The sequence below is a fragment of the Alosa alosa genome, chromosome 9 (genome assembly GCF_017589495.1).
Source record: "Alosa alosa isolate M-15738 ecotype Scorff River chromosome 9, AALO_Geno_1.1, whole genome shotgun sequence".
Classification (NCBI taxonomy): domain Eukaryota; kingdom Metazoa; phylum Chordata; class Actinopteri; order Clupeiformes; family Clupeidae; genus Alosa; species Alosa alosa.
In genome coordinates this window covers 20,290,926-20,307,781 of record NC_063197.1, presented here as the reverse complement: position 1 = coordinate 20,307,781, position 16,856 = coordinate 20,290,926, and the positions used below count along the sequence as shown (strand labels likewise).

Genomic DNA, 16,856 nt, shown 5'->3' with positions numbered 1-16,856 from the left:
CACAGACACATAAATATGCATCAACAAACATATGCACACACACACACACACTGCTAATACTGTTAAGTGACAGCATGGAGCTCCACACATCTGGTCTGCTCGCGAAGAAGAATACGATTATTCAAATGGGCTTGATTCTACATTATTCCTCAGCTCAGTATCTAGGTCAGCGGGTGACTTCTCAGTGGGGAGTAATCCTTTATTTAATATTTAACTCAAACTTCTGGCAGTCGCAGTCAACCCTTTAATCTTAATAAAAGTCATTAGACTGTCAACAGACATGCATGGGCTTGTTGGGGCATTTTGCTATTGATGTGCATATTAACCACTCAAGGCCATGCTAATGGAGCAAAGTCTATTTGTAACGGATGTTATATATTAACGTTTAGCTGTTTTCCAGAGAGCCTCTATGAGAGGATAGTGAGATACTGTAAGTGCAAGCGTTAGCAGATTTCAACCTCTGACTCAAAAGTGACATTTAGAGACACGATTGAAAGGCAAAGTTGAGGCAAAGTTGCTTTGCATGGAGAACAAACCGCCTCATGAAGAGGGCATCATGTCTTTTTGGAGGCCAAACACTGGGTACCAAAGCAAACCGACTACACACATCTTTGTCTGCACTAATGGCAGTAAATTGTAAGCATGTTAAAAACTGTGTGAAATGTACAGTATTTATAAAAAGAAGCTTTGTTTATGTGACCCTTTCCTTAACCTTTGTTTTGTCATTGACAGTAAACAAAGACACTAGTCTTGGTCTCATCTTTGAATCCAAAACAGAAATATAGCTATATTTCATCTAAGCACTTTAGCTGGCAATGTCATTAACGATTTGGAGAGGTTGTCAGGGTGGTTATCTCTGTGGTTTATAAAACTTGACCTTCAGCATCCACCAAAGAACTTCCATCACTGTCCTGGTGTGCTGCTCACGAACAACAAGAACAAGTTCAATCAGTGATCCTGGATGGGGAGTGGAAAACGTGCTAGAAACCCAATGATTTGCTTTGGCCACCAATTCCCATCTCAAAAAAACTGTTAATTAAATACTAAAAAATAACAGATGTCCTCGTTTATATTTGACTGTTTGCTTTCAGATACAGTAACACACAATCATGCCAGGGTCTGGAGTAAATACATCAGAGAGTCCAGCACCTTCAGAGCTGCTGGCAGCTTGCTGGACACAGAGAGAAAGAGGCCGAGTCACCTGCCCAGTACTGCCATTGGCATCTCCTCAAACATCCAGTTTGGTTCAAAGCTTTTCTTTTAGCCTTCATCTCCATTCATGTGGTTGGAGCAATCTACCTCCCAGGTTTCTGTTAAACCTCTTTGCTCCCCCATAGTGATTGGTTCTCTCCTCCCTGTGGCACAGCCAATCTAGTGTGTCCTTTGCAGAGGGCATTAGGTCCGTGCTTACATCTCAGAACCCATTCATTATAGTATAACAATTGCCTGTGTGCCATAAATCATGGTCATTATGATGTCTCATGTTTGGACGAAGGACTTCGGGGTTCTGCAAATGACTGCTTTTTCAGTTGGCACCTTTGAGCAAAGGTCAAAGTTTTATTTTGAAGTATTTATAGTTAACTATTTGGATAGCTTCTCAGATGATAACATAATTTGTTTGCTTGCAATAGAATGGCTCTCATTATCTTTTTATGCAACCAAATTAAAGTTTATTTAAATAATGTCCTCTGCAGAGGACACTGGGCCCCGATAACTGTTTTCCACCTTTCACACATGGTAGGACAAAGAGCACCGGCAGGATGTCTGGCCAGTGGATGACTAAAGAGAAATAAATCCCCCACTTTCAGCCAGTATTGTTCTCTTTTATCTAAAAATACTAAAACAAACTAAAACACACAAAAGGTCAAACCTGGCTACTGAGAAACTGTAGGCTCAGAAATCAGATATATCATGTACTGTAGCAACATCTGTAAACCACAATCACACAGAAATCCATATTTAATTATACTGTGCAAAGTATATTGTATTCATAGATTCTCCATATTTATGATGTTGTAACTGACTTCCACGGGTGTCCCGTCTTTCTTCTTGCTTCACTAAATCAAAGTTGACTGAATTCAAGAGGAAGAAAAACACAATAAAAGTCTTTTTACGGGAAGTTCACAAGGCTCTGCGAGAGTGCATTTGATTCCCGCTCACTGAATAATGACAATTTCACTGGTTCCATCAGTCCTCCGTGGGGAGGGTCAGGCCCGGGCGAGGCTTTAGCGGCTGAGTTATGCCGCTGCATAAAACAAAATGTCAGCTCTGCCGATACACTGTAAATCTCCCCATTGCATCAGCCTTATTAGCTTGTTGTCCATTAAATACAAACTGGGAACGTTCGATTGTCGTGAGGCCATTAGATTGCGCCCATTGCATTCCTGAAGTTCTTTTCCTCTCCCATATGACCCATTTGCATGGGAAACTATGTGTGTGAGTGTTTTTCTGTATTTTCTGTTTTGGTTGTGTGTGTGTGTGTGTGTGTGTGTGTGTTTGACCAACAACACCCTCAAAATCAAGTTTTTAACTTTGTTAACATGTCCATATGATGTCTGCTATGTTTTACGAGACATATCAGTGAAATAAGGAGTCAGTGCTAATGCCAAGGATTTCTTCTTTGGATCTACGATCAACCGATCACAGCCTCAGAATGCAAATTCAAACTTCAGGCCTTCAGGCAAGATGAATCCCAAAATGAGGAAGAAGATGTAAAGTTGCATATAAGCTATTTTAAGACCATGCTGGGATTCTTTCATGAAGAAACACTTCTGAGTGTATACTTTTGAGGAACAGAGAAGAGTTTCAGTGGTGTAATAAACTGCCGAAGGCGGACTTCAAATTATTCCCCAGTGATTAGAAATCTTTTGCATTAGTCTCATGTTTCAGTTAAAGCTCAGTACACATGGTGATTTTCTAGGCCAAATAGAGATTTTAGAGCTGTTTGACGAAGCCATGGAGGACAACTCCGCTATAAACTCCAACCAGCCACAATAAACTCCAAACAGCCACAATACCCATTGCATTCCATCCTAGCCCTCTTGAAACTGCGTCACACTAAACTGACCCCTGCCTTGTGTTACGATGCGTTGCCAGGTCTGAGGGGGCCTAAGTTTCATTTACATACCCACTGCCCCGCAACCTAGCACCCCCCCCAACCCCCCTCCAACCCTTACTCTATCAGTCACTGACTGATTTCAGAGGCCTTGACTGCAAGACTGATGTTTCCATTAGAGTGGTGAAACCCATCCATCTACCTACGCCCACACTCCCCTCGTCTCCCTCTATACCAGGGCATCGCTCATGCACTGCGGTATGAATGGCCAGTGGCTATCTACCAGCGCACTAGACTTAGCTCCATCCTCTGACGGTCATACATATTCATGACCATTATATGAGATATGTTTAGATGTTTGCGCTTAAGTGACTAGTTATATAGAATATAAGCTAGCACATACACATACAAAGCAATAACTTTGCTTGCTTTGAAGTAAAGGACCATTAGTATAACTTTACTCACATGATGTAGACCTACAATTTAATACTCAAGTGGAGGATCTTAGCATTTTGTAGATCCTCTCATTTTAGAAAATCCTGCAGCCAAATCTGTGAAATTGAAATTACTTTTGAGAAGTAGAGTCTACCAAAGCTTAATTGCCTGATCCAGTGAGATAATTGCCTTGACTCTCAGTCTTTCCATCTACCCATTTTGCAAAGATCAGATTTAGCCATGCAGCGGGTACCTCGACACCATGCTATGTGTAACTCCCACGCATCAATCTGGATTCCTGTCAGAAAGCCTTTTATGAATATTGCTGAAGAGCCACTTCACACTCACTTGAAAATCCACACGCTAGAATAAAACTCTAATACAGTGAGGCCTTTCTTCTGCTACAACACGTTCAGTTGGAGTCCCTCACCAAACACAGCCATTTCATACTCCCCCATTTTCAGGGTCTCAGATTATGTAAAAATAACTGCATGGTAAAGGTCACACTTGACATGGTTCACTTGAGGTCTCAAAATTGTCCAACTTACCTTAACCAAGATGGTGCCGTCTTTACATGGAATGCTACTCCTCTCTAGTTACATGTTGTATTCTTTAGGTTAAACAATCGCCTTTCTTCCTTCAGGTGGGGGCAGTTAAAAAAACTGTCTAACTTGTTTTGATCCACAAGCCCACAGGGTGAGTATGTAAAAAGTGTTGAACTGAGATCAGATTTCCGCCTCTTCAATGGCAAGTCCTTAGTGTGAGTGGCTGAAATCAGAACAGACCTTTCCTTAGCTCCCACCCAGCTCATTTCCCGGCAGAGCTCCTGGGTCATAGAATTGGTGAGCGGGGCAGTCTAAACACCACACCACCCAGGAGGTTACCACGGGTAACCAGGGGTCTGCGCTGAGCAAAGAAAGCAATGATACTCACAGAATCACCATGGCTACTGGATTGGCTTTCTAACTGCGCCCAGCTGTGGGAACAGTCTCGGGCGAGAGAGCCTGTCCAGTGGAGGTTTGCTCACTCATTACTCTCTCATTGACCACACATGTGTGCCTGATCTAAATCAGATCCTTCCAACTTACAGCACACATCTGACACAACCCTTTGTGGCCTCTGGAGGTTAACCACAGGGCTACAGAAGTTGCTTAGACAAAACAACTAAAACACAAACAGAAGAAGCATGTGTGTTCATATACATTTACTCAGATAACAACAAGGATGACAGCAACTGAAAAAGTGATATGGGAAATTACAATACAGCCAACTCAAAGCCATAACTGTTATGTAAGAATAATGCATGATAATAATATGGGCCCATGTCATCTTTATAGCCTGGCACTCTTAACGGCCTGTTTTATGGCCCTGTCCCTTTAGGCCATGTGAGATCCATGACGTATGTGATAACATTCTGGAGATAAATAGCTCCGCCAAGAGTCTGACTTACAGTGGTATTCATCTTGACATGGGTCACAGATCTGAACCACAGCATGGTGAGCCATGTACTACTCATACTAGCTGGGCCGGGACATACGACTTTCTATCAAAGTCCAATCAGGTTTTCAATTTTTCTTGGATTCTTTTTGAATCCCTCTGATCCCCCCTGTCTGGATTGTCCGTTTGACCTGTACTTGACCCTTGCGTTCTTAGAAATGTTTGATGTTTGTGTCCTGAATTGAGGGTGTCATCCCTGCTGGCCTTGTCTGTCACAGCTCACAGTGTGACCAGCCTAGCAGGGAGGATAATTGAAGAAGGCCACAAACAGGCACACACGCTGCTCAGAAGACACTGCTAGGCTGACAAATAAAGAAAGAGAGAGGGGTGAAAGGTAGAGAGGGAGAGAAAAAGAGAGAGAGAGAGAGTACTCCTCCAATGGTCTTGTGTGCCTTCAGCAAGTCCACTCAGCTGAGGGAGACTCATGCCCACTGAACTGTGGGAACATCACAGGACTGCGGCAGCTCTCCTGTCCTGAGGGTCTGGTGTGGGGGAGCTGGCCTGTACTGGCTCTCACTGGCCTCTGACACTTAATTGGCTCAAATCAAAGTGAATGGAGTTGTTGATTTATTGTACAATAAATGCATAAATAAATACATACCGTATTTTCCGGACTATAAGTCGCACCAGTCAAAAAATGTTTCATGAAGAGGAAAAAAACATATATATAAATATAAAAAAAGTGCAGCTTATAGTCCGGAAAATACGGTAAATAAATATATAAATGAACAACAAAAAAACTAGCATGGTAGCTGCTTCATACACGGCACATCCCTGACTGATGCTTGACTTGAGTGGTGCTTCCATCACATCAACCTCCTCCTGGCTTAACCGCCTGCGCCTCTGACATCCCTGCCTATCATTGGTCGCCTTTGAAGGGTTTCCCCCAGTGGTGTCGTCGTCTCCGGTTTGACATGTAATGCCATCAGCTAAATCCTCCCACACACACACACACACACACACACCCCACCTCACACACATCCCGCCCCGCCAACCACCACCATCTCCCGAAACCTCCACGAGTCAAATTTGCCGCAGCCCCGAGCCAATTTATAATAGGATCTGACCAATTTAGGTCAGAATTGTAATGGCAAATCGGTTGTCCCATTGGGCCTCTCACTGAAAGGAGAGCTGCAGTTTAGTGATTTATGGCATCTCAGGGCAGCATGAGGGAACGCCTGTGACTACATGCCAAGTCTGCAGTTACGTCTCTCTGCATTAGAGAATGAAGTTCAGTGGACATATGCAACTCACTGAAGGCGAAAAATCACCTGAGTGCAAGCTGAGGAGGTCATTCTGGGCAAGTGCTCTCTGTTAACTGAGATATGTGTTCAAACAAATTACTGTGATGCTGCGTTTAGAAGAGGCCTAAGAAAGCAAGAGACATGATGAGAACATTCAAATCACACATACACACACACACACACACACACACACACACACACACACACACACACACACACACACACACACACACACACACACACACAAACACCCTCACAAAAAAGCAGAAACAGAATCAATAGTACAATCCTGGTGGAATACAAATCTACCAGAAACACAGTACTATCTTCATCTTTGTGTATGAGTGGGTGGGTGGGGGTGGGGGGGGGGGGACTTTTATCGTGTTCTGTGTTGGTATTGATCTCACTAGGCTTGTTTTAGCTGTGTGCCAGCAGCAGTGGGTGAGCTGCTAACCTTCTTCTCTGTCTCTCTCTCTCTCTGACGCTCATCTCTCTGCTCTCCTCCAACACAGCGCTCAAAGCTCCGATGGATCATGGGATCGGGACTGCGCTGTGCTCTGGCACGCTCACTCACTTCTCCTGCTATTTTTAGTGATTTAGCTATTCAAATGCACATACCATGAGAGAGGGTGGATGTTTCCATATTTTATGTTCTGTAAATAGTGTAGGGTTTTGTGAATGTGAATGAATAAATGTGTTTGTTGTACTGGTTAAAGACTTTTAAAGGCTTGAGTTCTATCGTGTTTATTTCTCTATGTGTTATAACCTCAAATGTCCTGTGTGTGTGTGTGTGTATGTGTGTCTGTGTGTTTGTGGGTGTTTAAATGCATGCTTTATTTGTGTGTACACCTATACATAACAAATGTGCACAAACAACCAAACATCAAACCAGCACCTGCCGACAAAAAGTATCAGTTTTCTGCGCATGTTGCTGGCCTCTCGCTGGGAAAACGGAGATGCAGGCGGTTGGACCCGGCGTTCCTACGTCCCGTCGTAGCATGAGGCTGCTGCAGCAGGCAGCCGTCTCCTGATGGGCCGAGAGCTTATCTGGGGCTGGAGCGGCGGCCGACTACACAAGCGACGCTTTTCAAATCTGCACATTCCCAGGAGGAGCTGAGGAACAAAGGCAACAGAGGAAACAACCAAACAGCACCACGTCACACCAGGAGAGAAAGAGAGAGAGAAAGATAGAGATGAAGAGAGAGAGAGAGAGAGAGAGAGAGAGAGATGAAGAGAGAGAGAGAGAGATACAGAGTGAAGGAGACAGAAAGAGAAAGGAAGAGAGAGCGAGAGAAAGAAAGGGAGAGTGAGAGAGAGATACAGAGTGAAAGAGAGGAGGGGGAGTAAGGAAGGTAAAGAAGTTGGTGTGGGGACGAGAGGGTATTGAGGAAGGCAGAGGAGTGGAGAGTGGATAAGGAAATAAGAGAAAAGTGGGACAGGGGTCTGCATTTCTCTCCTGGCTTTCTTCCTGCTGAATCAGCGTTGGTGGCAGAGCTACGTGCAGCTACGTACCGAAGGGATGTACGCAGTATATATAGAGGGATGCTTACTAGCATAGGTGTCCTCATGGATAATCTCACTCAGACACATTTGAATGCATATGGCATGTACTGATGCACATTTACACTGCAGCAGAACGACTCCCACCTATGCAAGCAGAACTATCTTTATCCTTCTCTCTTGGCTTACCACACACACACACATACACACACACACACACACACACACGCACAGGCTTTCACAAAGCCTGTACACCCACTGCAGCACAGAATGCTGGAGTTGTTCCAAGGACCCATCAGTCAAGGCCAATGCGATCTGAGTTTAAAAAGCGCGCTGCTCAAGTCCCAGTTTAAACACTGACATTAAGAGAGTATTGACCTGAGGTGCGCACTGAATACAGAGCATGGTAACTCCTGCAGGAGAGATCATTGGAACACTGACCCAGAATCAGTGCAGGTGACACAGCGCAGTGGCATGAGAAATAGGCAACAGAACTTAAGACTGATCTTGGGTTGGGGAGTAGTTGTTTTGTTTCTTTTCTCTAAGCAGAGACCTGCATCCTACAGAGGCAATGTACTGTAATTAGACTACAAGTTGTGTTTTTCTGAAAAAGACTTTGCTCCATTACTTTGCATCGACTCTCCTGAGCCATATGTTTAGCTCGGGAATGTCCCAGTTGGTAAACAAAATGCAGCAGCTGTTTCATTCGGACAATCATTAGAAACCCACAGTGCCTAATGAGGAGACACAGGCTCGCGGCGCTTATTGTATCTTAATGAATACTTACGGCACTCTCTCAGGGGCTACTTGTGATGCCAAGCGTGGTCTCATCAGCTGACGAACACAGCTGATAAATTACTTCAAGAGGGGGGAAATTGATTCGGGCGACAGACGGAATAAGTTTGAACATTTGTCAGCACCTCCTTGACCCTGCCTCGGCTTTTTAATGGCTCTCATCTCCCTCTCTCATCTCTCTCTCTCTATCTCTTTCCCTCTGTGTCTCTCTTCCTCTCTCTCTCTCTCTCTCCCTCTCTTTGCATGTCTTCGGCGTTGAGCGTTGATGTGACTGGAGCTGGAGAGAGATATGATATTAAGACCACATTTCTCCCCCTGATATGGCAGACGGCCTGTGTCTGCGCCCTGCGGGGGAGTGACTGCCGTGAGTGTAAAGCACATTACGGGTTTGATTTGAGGCCCCCGTGGAGAGAGTGACGGTGCCACCACCGCATCGCCACCTCCCTCTGCCTGGCCGTTAGTGCCACTGCGCCCTCTGTTAAATAACACACCACACACACACACACACACACACATACACACATACACCTATACACACACCCTACTTTCTCCACCAGTGACAAATGGGGGCCACAGGCCACATCCATCTCCACAGCCTGTTCCAAAGTGCTTTAGAGGCGCGATGCTGGATGTGTGTGTGTGTGTGTGTGTGTGTGTGTGTGTGTGTGTGTGTGTGTGTGTGTGACCAGCGTGAGATTGAAGATGCGTTGGGAGAGGAGGGGTGAGCCAGTTATTTTTAGAATGTAATTGTTAACTGATAATGATATAAATCCTTGGTGTCACTCTAAACAATGAGGGTGACAAAAATAGAGAGAGGGAGAGAGAGAAACAGAGAGAGAGAGAGAGAGAGAGAGAGAGAGAGAGAGGCATAAGTAACACACACACACACCACACAAAAGGTTCTGTAGGGCTGACACCATTATATGTTTTTTTTTTGCCTCAATAATAGTAATTAAATACATATATGAACTGTTGCTATGTACTGTCTCACACACACTTTCCTTTGCACTTTCTAGTGTGTGTGTGTGTGTGTGTGTGTGTGTGTGTGTGTGTGTGTGTGTTTGAATGTGTGTATGCGTTGAGTAAGTGTATGATCTGAGTGAAATGAAGTTTAGCGGTTTATGGGTCGCCTATAAAACCAGAGCCTGGGGAATACTGAACATGACAATGATAAGTCCTGCAGCTATTTTAGGCTTGTTTGATTGAGCCGTGTGTGTTAGTGTGTGTATGCCTGTGTGTGTGTGTGTGTGAGTGTGTGTGTGTGTGTGTGTATGTGTGTGTGTTGTGTGTGTGTGTGTGTGTGTGTTGGGTATGTCTCTCTGTGGTTGTTGGGAGTGTGTGTGAATGCACAGTGTGCATCCATCCAGGGGTGTCGTGAAAATCAGAATATTGGGTGGGCACAATTAGAGCAGAGAGAATGAAGTCCTTCCTCTGAAAAAATAAAGAAATTATTTTAAATGACTATTTTTACGTTTTAAAATGTGTCCAGAGCTGGATAGGCACATACCCATCTAGTTTTAATCTAGTGTGTGAAAAACACTATTTAAAGGATAGCCCCCTAAAGATGGACAAAACACTACTTAAAGGACAGCCCCCTAAAGATGGACACTGTGCCCATCTTTGGGGGGCTGTCCTTTAAATAGTGTTTTTCACACACTTGCCTGATTCACTGAACTCCTAACTCCTGGCGTGTGCTTAGGGAGGTCTTAAGACAAGAATGTACAAATGAATTAACATAAGGCCAGCACAGTCAGCGAGAGAGAGAGGAAGGGAGAGAGGGAGAGAGAGAGAGACTTTTAATGTTCCTTTATTAACAATCAAATGGAAAGCAAGTAGCAATATTAAATATGTTAATATGGAAGGCAAGTAGCCAATACTAAAACCTCACCCCAACCCCTACATACAAAAAAACCCCTAATAAACCAACAACCCAAAGACCAAACTTGCCATGTTAAAAAAAAAGAAAACAAAAGAAAAAAGAGAAAACAAACAAACCACATCAGGTATCACTAACCCCCCAATCCAGTGCACAAACACATCCCTCACTGTTTTCATCTTTGGGGGCTGTCCTTTAAATAGTGTTTTTCAACACATACCTGATTCACTGAACTCTGGTGTGTGCTTAGGGAGGTCTCAAGGCAAGAATGTACAAATGAATTAACATAAGGCCAGGACAGTCAGAGAGGGAGAGGGAGAGAGAGAGATAGAGAGAGAGAGGGAGAGCGAGAGGGAGAGAGCCTGACACCTTCTGCCACATAGAATCAGAATGAGAGCTACACTACTCCACTCACTGAGCAAGAGAACCAGAGAAGGAGAGAAGGAGAATGCGAGAGTACAAGAGGGGAAATGACTGAACAACGGAAGCAAGGGAGTGATCGGCACGTTATCCACATTAGAGGACCTCATTAATCGGGCAGCCGTGCGGGGTTGGGGCCAGGCTTCGAGGATCCTTGCTCTCCCGCTCCCGAGAGGCGGGATAAGTTGGGAAACGGCAGATGATTGAGGTGGGGAATTCTGCTCGAAGCCGTCCAAATTGGGAAAGGTTGTCGTCAGGAGCCAGTGCCACCGGATGAGGATCCCAATTGAAGCTGCAGACCCAGGAGGAGATCTCTCCAGTAATGAGCCCACTAGTCCCCGGAGGTGCACTTTGCTATTAAAGCACACAGATTGCTATAAAAAGAAGTAGATAAGAGTGAAAGAGAGAGGGGGGGGGGGGGAGAGAAAACCTGATTCAGGAGCTTCTAGACTAGGCAGAGGCTACCGTATTGCTTCCTTTCTCCAGTGACTGTATCAGTTTCAGCAGTTAGGTAGAAATGTGCTTGTGGCCTGTCATTTAAAACAGACTTAACTAAGAATCTCATTTCAAACTTACCTACTGTGCTGGCAGATATATGTCACCTGCAGAAGAGGCTGGTGTCAACCAGCTTAAGCAATGGAACCAGAGGGAACGGAACAGATTTTCATGTCAGGGATTAGAGGGGTATAATGTCTCTGTAATGGAGTAGTATGGATGTGTATGTTTGAGAGAGATCCCAGTTTTCAGAGTCCTGATTATAAAAATGGGTAAAGTGCAAAGTCTAAATGAGCTAATTTAATAACCTGTCAAAATCCTTTTCGGAATTTAATACCATGAGCAAGATTCTAAACTCAAACATCTGAGGGTCTGCTTATGTTTCCACACGCCACACAACAATTTTAGTTTTAGTAAAGAGACTTTGCTTGTTGCCTGATTTTACCTGCTATTTAATCTAGGGCCTCATGTGGAAATACAATCCTGCTTGATTATGGCCAACTCCCAGACCCCAGAAATGTGGGCATAACTGAGTTCTGTTACTGAAACTATACTCCGCTCACACCCACTCAATCACATGAAGCCTTGTGTGCAGGTCAGTCTGTGAGCCCATCAGTAAGTCGGTTGCAACGTCCACTGTGCACTTAATGGCTCGGATGTTTACAGTTTCGTGCCCTAGTGCTGCATTGTCCTGATGACACACAAAGCTGTCAGCTGTGATCCTGTTTCCTGCCAGCTTCAACCACACACACACACACACACACACACACACACACACGCACACACACACATATACACACACAGCGTGTGTCTGTGACTGTGTGTATGCTTGTACAAGATTATGTGTGTCCTTCTAATGGCTTCGTTCCCCTCAAACACCCTCATGGTGACATATCAGTCTTATGAGGATCTCTCTCTGGATGCAGGCCCTGCCATTGGCTGCCTTGGCCTCAGTGGCTGGAACTAATCAAGCCCACACTCACAAAGGTCTGTGTATCAAAAACAACTCGTTAGCGTAGAATCATTTATTCATTTTGTATCATGTTTATGTGAAGTGTGAAGTGTGTTCAGGGAGTATTGAGAGAGAGGAGAATGCACACACACACAGACTGAAAGAGAGCAGAGAGGGAAAGAGAGAGAGAGAGAGAGAAAGGGAGGACAGTGGCCACCACATTGCGGTGTTTGACCCAGCACTGGCTCTGGTAATGCATAATAAAAGAAGAGTGGTGTGTGCCAACGACGCACAGGGGAGAGGGTGACACACACACTTTCTCTCTTTCTCACACACACACACTTTCTCTCTCACACACCCACATTCTCTCTCTCTCTCTCACAAACACAGAGGGGAATGACAGTGGCAATGAAGAAGTGAGAAAGAAAGGAAGTGGGAAAAAGGAGAGACAAAATGGAAAGACAGTGAGACCAACAGAAAGAGAGAAAGTGTGTGTGTGTGTGTGAGAGAGAGAGTGTGTGTGTCCATGAGAGAGAGAGAGAGAGAGAAAAAGAGTGCAGTGTAAGCGGTGAGAAAAGCCCTCAGTGAGGAGCAGAGTGGCGAGCAGGAACACACAGAGGACACAAGCTCACTCTGATGACTTTTATTGTTGGGAATGAGTACAAAGTTGGCAGCCGCCACTGCAAGGTATATGGACAAGTGAGCACACACACAACACAACACACAAACACACACACACACTCATGCACACACACACACTCATGCACACACACACACTGTGCTCACTCATCAACGTCATTCACTCTCCCGCGCTCGCTCGCTCACTCATGCACCTGTTCACTCTGCACCATAGGGATGACAGGGCCTCTGCGGTTCACAGGACAGTAGTCACCACCGCACCGTGCATCTCTCTACCTCGGCCCCATTGTGCTGACAGAGATGCAGTTCCACATCAGAGTGAAAAAAAAAACAAAAAAACATTGAAGCAAAGAAAGAAACGAATGAAAACAGTTCATAATTCAGAGTCTATGTTTTATAGTAAAAGATATAATACTTAATATAAGTTACTGTCATCGGTTTTTAAATAGCCAGAACTGTCCAGTGCTTCTACAGCCAGCTCCATATGAGGGTTGTCACTTTGAAGTTTTTTTTCCAGTTGGATTTTCTGTTGTTTTTTTTTTTCTTAAAAAAAGAATCTCTGGAAGGTGTGAAGCATGTATTTGCACCCACCACCCTCCACCTCAGAAATCACCAAGAACATGTGTGACTGTGTGTGTGTCTGTGTGCGCTGTCATGACACAGAGATGCAGGGGGGGGGTTCCCTGTTCGCTCTGACGAGCCGAGCGCCACCGGGCCAGGGCCCCACAGGCCAGTGTGTCACCTCTTACATAATGAGAAGACAGCTGTCTCAGCCCTACGAGCACAACTGCCCCCGCCCCACCGCCCATGCACCCATCCCCACTCAGCAGTGAGTCGCTCGCACCCTCAAAAGAAATAAATAAATAAATAAAAATGGAGAGGGGAGAAATCACTGAATGTCCACATTTCAAGGACACAGCTCTGATAGAAAGAAAGAGAGGGAGAGAGAGAACGGGGGAGAGAAAGAGGGCTGGTTGGCTCCTCCAATGGAATCGCAGATCCTCACTGACGTAGGCTGTTTAAGTTTTTTTATTTGTCAGTTTTTTGTTTTATTTTTCAAACATTCTGTGCAGGAAGTGGGGGATCCAAAACCAACAAGATGAAAGAAAAGTATAGAGCTTTTTGCACCTAAATGTCACTTCTCCCTTTGCAGCCACCTTCTGTCAGTCTTTCTTTCTCTCTCTCTCTCTGTTTGTGCTCATCAGCCCGCTCCTGTTCCCCTCTCTCTCTCTCTCTCTCTCTCTCTCTCTCCGTGAGTCACCGTATTAGAGGGCAGGACTGCCTAAAGCTTCACAGGTTGTGTTTTTGGAAAAGCAGCGAGTGTGTCACACTTTCAAGAGGAGTGTGTGTGTGTGTGTGTGTGTGTGTGTGTGTGTGTGTGTGTGTGTGTGTGTGTGTGTGTGTGTGTGTTTGTGTACATGGATGTGTCGTGCACTCACTGACAGACCACGGTATTGAATTATTGCATTAAAGGGTCTATGTGCTTGACCCTCACACTGAATCTGCTGTCAGTGGAGGGATGCAAAATAAACAGAAAACACATATACTCACACACACACATACACACACATACATACACACAGATACAAACAATCCTACATCCACGCAACACCGAATCCTAACACACCCAACCTAGTGTCCTCACATTTTCAGCTTTTCTGTTGGTAACTATCAGCCAACAGACTGGGAATACTAAAACATGAATGAAATACACTTTCTTGCTCTGCACCAGGGCTGAAGAATTTAGCCTCTGGGTCAGTAGCCCTGAAACCTCAGCCAATAAAACATTGTCTAACACAGCCACAGCATCAGTGAAGATTTGAAACACGGTCATCATTATAGTCTTTATGTTACTGTTGAGTATAGATGTTTCTACAGTCTATACCGTCAAGTACTGACATGACATCACAATACGCTTATGTAGCAATACTCTTGTGTAGGCCTAGGCTACCAATGCCATTATAGTCTTTAAGTTACTGTTGAGTACAGATGTTACTACAGTCTATACTGTTATAAGTTGACATCACAATACTCTGTACTCATGTGTACCAATGTCATTAATGTCTTTAAGTTACTGTTTAGTATAGATGTTATTACTACAATCTATACAGCTAAATGCTGACATCGCAATACACTGTACTCTGGGTCCTTGTCATCCTATGAATTCTATACTGCACACATTACTGTATGGCTCTACGTTGTCACAGGAGCTGCCGTGTCAGGGTTGAGTGAGGGTGACCCTAATAAGGCGCTGAGAGGAGCCTCCACGGGGCTGGAGCAGTGTGGGTCCAGGGGAACGAGTGATAGAGGGAGAGAGAGAGGGATGAGAGAAGAGAGGAGAGGGAGAAAGGGGGGACGAGTGATAGAGCGAGAGAGGGATGGGAAAAGAGAGGAGAGGGAGAAAGGGGGGGACGAGTGATAGAGGGAGAGAGAGAGGGATGGGAGAAGAGAGAAGAGAGAGAAATGGGGGGCCTGGGGTGGAGAGAGGGTAGGATTAACAGCTTTAGATGAACTTTGTTCAGTGGGATGATGGGGCAGGCATTGGTCAGTCCCCTAGGTGATGCAGAGGGCGAGTGTGTATGAGCGCATGTTTTCTTCTTCAGATGTCAGTTTAAATGTGTGCCGATGATTAAATGTGTTTTCATTTCATGTGTTCATGCATGCGTGTGTGTGTGTGTGTGTGTGTGTGGTTGTGCAGGCTCTAATCTAGCCACTCTCAAGGCCTGGACTTCCTGCTCTAAGCCGCTATCCTGTTTCAGACTAGTGGCTGGAGGGGGGCTCAGGAGACAGCCGAGGTGGCCTCTCTGGCATGGGGGGGATTTGAAGGCTACAGTACATACATACACACACACACACACACACAAATATACACACTAATCTTTCTCTTTCCCTTCCCTCTATCTCTCTCTACATATACACACACACTCAACACACATAGTAACTTTCCCCAGTACGCAAATAACCTCGCTGTTAAATAAAAGGTGTCAAGGGACATGTCTTGTCATTCCATGAAACAGGCCAACTGCTCTCCTAACCGATGAATTGTTAAACCCATACTCGTGTGAGTGTATGTATATGTGTGTGTGTGTATATGTGACCTCCATTTGCTATACCCAACCGAGTCAGTAAATTTTTTGTCACATGCACCGTGTCCGAGTGTGTGATCGTCACCCTATACAGCACGTGTTGTTTACCATTCTCTGGAAATCTGACCCTTAGAGGTCACCCACTATCACACTCTCCCTGGGCTGGACAGACTGTTGACAAAGCAAAACTATTGAGTGAGTACTCCCGGATGACACACTTATGTACCCATATGTGTATGTCATTGCAATGTCATGATTTGTGCCTTTCTCTCTCTCTCTCTCTCTGTGTGTGTGTTTGTGTGTGTGTGTGTGTGTGTGTGTGTGTGTGTGTGTGTGTGTGTGTTTGAGGCTGTGGTGACCTTTCAGCTGAAGTCTCTGGAACAGTCCTGAGAAGAGAGGAGCAATATCTGACCTGCCTATCTGTCTACCTGCCTGCTGCTACGGATTAAAGTGTGTATGTGCTGGGAGGGATGCCATTCTCCACCTTTCCTTATAAAACACATGCACGCACACACACATAACATACACACATACACACACTGGAGCGAGTCCCTCAAGAGTACAGGCCATTATCTACAAACACACTCTCTGCCACTCACTTAAGAAAACAAAGGGGAACAGGAGGCGAGAAACAAGGTGAGAGAGATGGAGAAAGAGAGAGAGAAAGAGAGAGAAAGAGGGAGAGAAGAGAGAAGCAATAAAGAACAGCAATAGTGAGAGAAGAATAACAGTCTAACAAAAAAGAAGGAAATAAAAAATGGAGAGGAGGGCTGACGGGTTATGAGAAAACAAAGAAGAGAGAGCAGGGGAGGACAAAAGAGCCAACAAAACAGCCAAACTCTCTCTCTCCCTCCTCCTCTCT

At 44.9% G+C, this 16,856-nt stretch overlaps 1 protein-coding gene across 1 annotated transcript in view; it reads right to left on the bottom strand.

Annotated features, from left to right (window-relative positions):
- The window catches only part of LOC125300900 (coiled-coil domain-containing protein 190), a 10,091-nt gene extending 5,850 nt beyond the window's left edge, over positions 1-4,241 (bottom strand). Inside the window, exon 1 of the mRNA XM_048253067.1 lies at positions 4,039-4,241. The gene's annotated coding sequence lies outside the window, so the exon portion shown is untranslated. The remainder of the gene's footprint in view (positions 1-4,038) is intronic.
- Positions 4,242-16,856: the final 12,615 nt, after the last annotated feature.